Below are 6,454 nucleotides of genomic sequence, written 5' to 3' on the forward strand. Positions count from 1 at the left end.
GGTTGTTGGTGGTGAGGATGAACACTGAGACCCAGGTGATGATGATGATGTTTATTATAATTTAATAAAGTGAAGCTCAAACACAGTCCAGTACGGGCAATACCGGCAGGAAAACTTGGCATACAGCTAATACAGGTAGCCACTGAAACAACTGAACAACAAAGTATTTTATTATACATTTAGATGTTTGCACGCCAGCTGGAGATGGGCACCAGCAGCCCTCCCAACCCCACTAAGGGACAAGGGTGCAGGAAAATGGATGGAATTAGATGTTTACCATTATTCAAATATAAACAAAATGCCATTTAAATATTATTTTGTTCTTTACCCATCTTTTTGTTGATGGACATGTCAACCAGATACTTAAGCATTCTTCAAAATAAAAGACTTCTTTTATTCAAATAAATCATGTCTTGCACTTAAATATATTTCACTTCATCCTTGTATTTATACAATCATGTTCAATTCAATTAATAATAATCATGTATTCTATGCTTAACATATAATTGTAAATCAGTCATTTATACTGAACAACATATGAGTGTAAAAAAGTCACAACAGTTGTGGTTTCTGACATGGGCAATATGAGCAACCACCCAGGGTGGTATTTTTCTAGGATAGAAGGAGACCTCTGCGGATTGTAGCACAGCGATGAAAGCAAAACAGAATTAATTATATGTAAACTTAAAGTTCCACCCTGTTAGGAAAGACTGTGAAAAATGTTTATTCAGTAGAATTTAGAAACATAATGTTAGATTTAGTGATTAAAGGTTTGTGATTTTGTTGAAGGTTAGCTAGCTAAATGTTTACCACATAAAGAGCTAAAAATGAATTAGTTAGAAAGTTCCACCCTGTTATGTTCCACCCTGTTAGGAAAGATTGTGAAAAATGTTAATTCAGTAGAATTTAAAAAACATAATGTTAGATTTAGTCACTAAGGGTTTGTTATTCGGTTTAATGTTAGCTAGCTAAAGGTTGACCACATAAAGAGCTACAGGTAAATTAGTTAGAAAAGTTCCACCCTGTTATCTTCCACCTTGTTATGTTCATGAACCAAATAAGGTAGAAATTAGGGTGAAAAGAAATAATTTTAAGTCAAATAAAAAGTTTTGAGTTGATGGAATAGAGTTGCAGAGTAGTCTGAGGTATTATCAGATGTCTTTGCCATTTGTCTGTTTTCATTTCACTAGTTACCCCCATTTACTCATGTGAGGGGAACAATGAGTACATGTCATGGGAAAATCAACTACAGGGATATCAAATGATCTTGCGAAACAGAACCAGGAAAAACACTCTACCTGTACTTTGACTGAGCCAATCCTGCAACTAATAATGAAAATCATCTGATTTTAGAATCAAATACTTTGATTTTCCACCCTGTTATGGTACAATCCAGCATGTTATGTTCCATTCCACACATGTTTTTATTAAATATTGTTACAGAAACATTAAGTACTGTGGATTTTTCTGAGCCATGTTGGGAGTTAAAGACGAATAAATGAAAATATTGGTATAAGTTTTTGAAATTACCAATATTTTCAATGCTGTCAGTAATAATGAGTAAAAAAGTGTTTTCTTTGCAATACAGTCATAAATTATTTGTAACTTCATGATGTGTTACAATTTCAAGAAAAAAACATTATATAGTAAAAGGGACACACCCTATGTAAAAAAAGTCATTATTTCTCAAAATTTAATGTTTAACTATTTGTGGTCCATATGTAAATGTTCATAAAAGGGTGGAACACTGAATTCAGAGACAATGGTGAAAAAACCCACATGTAATAATTAATTTATCCAATCCTGTGCTTGCCCATTATTATTAATTTCTTATTGTTAAACATGTCAGTGTTGTAACAAATATTCAAAACTTAAAACAATACTTTTTTTTCAAAATCCTGAGGCGGAAATGTTGCCACAAAAAGAAACACCCAATTAATGAGATTAAAAGAGATAAAGTGCTGAATATTGATATCTGTTTCCCACCTAGTTTTCATTGCTAATTATTGTGAGAAATCATTAACGTGATCAGTGTCTTCTCATGGATGAGTATTCTCATGGATCAGTATCATTAATCATTATTGATTATAAATAACTAAAGGCAAACTGAATACATTTGTTATTTCAGAATAGTGTCAAACTGGTAGCCCTTTATATGACTCGGTAGCCATGAAGTAGCTCTCAGTTTCAAAAAGGTTGGTGACCCCTGATCTACTCGCTGCAGCCAATCTGCAACAGATTTTTGTGCATTGTCTGTGAGAAATGCCAAACATGACACACTGAGTACTTGAAGGGGGCGGGTTTGGCTTATCCGTCAGAGCATCGGCGGTGGCTGGGGGAAGGCGGTGCTGGGACCACGCGGTGGCTATAGGCCGAGCGGCGCTTGGCTGCAAAAATCGCATAAAAATGGCTCAACAGCGCCCCCTAGAAATTTTCAAAAGACCCTTCCTATTCACTTACTTTATCGTAGAGACTTGAAATTCGCTACAGTTGTAGAGCTCCCCAAGACACTCAGAATTTACAATTAATGTCATAGTGCAATTATCCTAGGAAGTCGGCCATTTTGGATTGAAGTTCCGATTTTGACCCCATTTTGGCCGTTTACACACGTCGCATTTGATCGAACTCCTCCTAGGGCTTTTGATGGAACGGCTTCAAACTTGGTCAGTTGGTTCATAAGGCATGCCCGATTAAAAGTTATCAAAACGGTGAGTTTTCGTGCATGCTGAAGGGGTGATACCAGGGGTCAAAGTTCACTGACTCACCATAAAATAATCAGCAATTATATCTCCTACAAAGAAACTCATAGAGCCACCAAACTTTCTGTGTGTGATCACCTTTGGATGACCTACGACACCCAGTTGTGAAATTTTGAGATTACCTAAGCCACGCCCCCTTAGAACAGGAAGTGTCATGTTTTATTGTGATCGGTCCCTATCTGACCTCTTTAACATAATCAAATGAAACTGTGTCCACAAACAGAAGACATGTTGGTGTGTCAGAGTGTCCAACCCCGTTTGGTTTGGATGCAGCAGGTGGGCGTGGCGGCGTGGCGAATATACCTGTCCGTACGTTTGGCTCTGTATTCCACAATTTTGAGTCCAGTTGCACCAAACTCACTGAGATGGATCCTGATCCAACTCCGGACAGTAATCCATTGCAATATTTGGTGGGCGTGGCCTGATGTCTCAACAGCGCCCTCTAGAATATTTTAAATCATCAGCCCCAAGCCATGCTTTAACCTAGAATTATGAAACTTGATACACATGTATATCTTGTCAGGATGTACAAAAAGTCTCTTGGAGCCATCGTCAAACCCAACAGGAAGTCGGCCATTTTGGATCAAAGCCGCCATTTCCTGTTTTTATAGACGTCGCATCTGATCGAACTCCTCCTAAAGCTTTTGAGATACAGACTTCAAACTCGCTCAGCACACACTTAAGACATTGAAGTGAAAAGTTATCAAAAAATTCTCGTACATCAAAGCATGTGGGCGTGGCTAAGTGTCAAACTTTGGCTTTGTGCCATGAAATACTAAAATGCAATAACTTCTACAGGAAAAGTGACAACTTCATCAGACTTTCCATGTCTCATTATTGGCCAGCCTTGATCACATTCACAAGGTCATATGATGACATCACCTTAGCCATGCCCCCCTCCAACAGGAATCACCTGTTTTTGTCTGCAGGAAGTCTTTCTTTTACTCTCATCAAATGGGTTCTATGATGTGCAAATTGATATAAAATGACATGATGATGAACTCTGTGTATGTTGACTGCTAGCTGAAGCATGTGGATGCCTTATTAGCAAATAGCAATGCCAGCCATGTCTACAATCGACTCTAAATCAACCAGGCTTCATTGATTTGCACCAGATTTTCTATGATCGACTGTTGGACCTCTAAAGATTAGATTATAACTTGACTCCACTGCACCCTTTGATTAATGAAATAGCTGTATCTCTCTATACATTGGCCAATCTGCATGAGATGTTGCAGGCTGCAGCAGGGAGCACTGCTGTAAACATAATGTAGCTAATGTCAACACAAGTGAAAGATAAAGTATCAATAAGCTGTTCAGATGCACAAACATTCTCCCAAAACTTAAACTGCATGATTTGTGGTTGTTGGTGAGGATGAACACTGAGACCCAGGTGATGATGATGATGTTTATTATAATTTAATAAAGAAGCTCAAACACAGTCCAGTACGGGCAACACAGCAGGAAATCTTGCACACATCTAATACAGGTAGCCACTGAAACAACTGAAGACTGAATGTGACAGCTACATTATAACTTGATTCCACTTAGCCCTGTAAATTAAGTGGAATCAAACCAAACCAACTTTATTTACAAAGCACTTTAAAACAACCACAGCTGATACAAAGTGCTGTAAATTAAAACACAATATTAAAAATAAAATACAGCTTAAAACATACAATTTAAAACTAGATCCTCTGGTGTGGAAAGCAAGTAAAATTGATGGTGCAGTGGTGTATGCACAGCAGCTATGAAGGTTACCAGCTTGTTTGGTTCAACCGATCTCTGTGAATCAGTGTTTTCTGACATGAACTTCATCAAGAACAAACACAGAACATGTCTCACTGATGCACATCTGAAAGATGCACTCACGGTTGCAGTTTCAAGTTACACACCAGATTATGGAGTACTGGTGAACAGCATGCAATGCCAGTCTTCTCACTAATAAGGATACCAATACCAGATGTCAGTGGCAACATGGCAGTGTTATGGCAAAGTTTAATTAAAATATTGAGGAATTGTGTTCAATTTAAAAGTGTATTCATGACATGTAACAGTTACAATTTTGTGAAAAATGCAGCAGATTTTGTCAGTTCAAAATGTGATAAGATTTATTTTAAAAAATGTAAGCTGATTCTTTTTTGCGGCAACATTCCATGTCCCCATGTTTTGCTTACAATTATTTTTTGTAAAATGTGCCAAATATGTACAACAAAGTATTTTAATTATACATTTAGATGTTTTCACGCCAGCTGGAGATGGACACCAGCAACCCTCCCCTGCCCACTAAGGGACAAGGGTGCAGATAAATGGATGGATGGATGAATTGAGATGTTTGCCATTATTCAAATATAAACAAAATGCCTTTTAAATATTATTTTGTTTTTTACACACCTTTTTGTTGACTGACATGTTCAATTTCATGTGTCCCCAGTGCAGCGTAATAGATTTCCTCATGACATTTAAACTGTAATATATATATATATATTTATGTTTTTCTTCAATAAGTTGATTGACTGGACTACACCTTATTTTAATATGCAATTTAATCTACTGGAACTATTTTCACATTTGATATTTTCTTAATATTATACATGTCCCAGTACTAACTTTCCACAATGTTATTATGTTTCATTTCTGCCTTCAAAATGTCTGAAATTCCACAAAAACCATTTAATGTAAGTGACATCAATTGGTTCTGATGTGAATTCAAACATGAAAAACAAAGCGAGCTTCAACTGTCACCATTTCTGTACTTTTTCTTATCTTAAATATGTTAAACCTGTATATGTTAAGCTTAAAGTTCCACCCTGTTAGGAAATACTGTGAAAAATGTTTATTCAGTATAATTTAAAAAACATAATGTTAGATTAAGTCATTAAAGGGTTAACCCTTCGGAGACAATTGACGCGTATCCGAGTTTTTTTTACATGTCTGATTTGGCGTGTCGTAGCAGCAAGACTCCGCCTCCCCCAGTCTCACTTTCTACTGGTGTTTAAAGTGCACATGTTAAACTACACAACAGTTTTTAAATTGTGTTAATAGGTCAAGTAAAACCGGAGTTATGCTTAAATATGTAAACCATATTTGTTTCAATTAGCGAAATTGTAAAACCCGCTCCTTTCCACAGTGAAACGGAGCGCTCTCTCAACACAAAGAATACAATATAACAGATCCCCTCACTCGAGCTCACGTATTAAACTGATAAGAGTTGACATTTTGTTGCAGATAAACGAAGCGCAAGTAACAGCGTAACAGCGCTGTTACTTGCGCTGTTATGCAAGTAACAGCGCGAAAATAGAGAAAAAAAATGTACCGCGGGAACAGAGAACAGAAAAAAGAGAGGCACGTCAACAGATAGTTGTGATATCAGACGATCAGTAAAATCTACCTCGTAATTTGTATTTCGGACATTGTATTTTGTTTTTTTCTGTAAAGAATGATGAGAAGAATGAATGTGGGGCAGGCAGCAAAGCTCTTTTTTGAGCTCGAAGATGAGGGAAACTCGCAGTCTGAGTCTGGAGCAGACAGCGAGGATTCTGATGACAATGTAGCGATTCAGTCATTCATATTAGGAAGAGAGAGAGAACATGGCTATCAGGAAGAAGATGAGGTAGGGACAAACGTAGCTAAGCAACGATTGAAACTGAAAAGTTGGCGGCGCTGTGCAACTGCGCGGTCTCGATCACCGAGAG

Source organism: Poecilia reticulata, chromosome 12, assembly GCF_904066995.2.
Source record: "Poecilia reticulata chromosome 12, P_reticulata-male-v2, whole genome shotgun sequence".
NCBI classification, from domain to species: domain Eukaryota; kingdom Metazoa; phylum Chordata; class Actinopteri; order Cyprinodontiformes; family Poeciliidae; genus Poecilia; species Poecilia reticulata.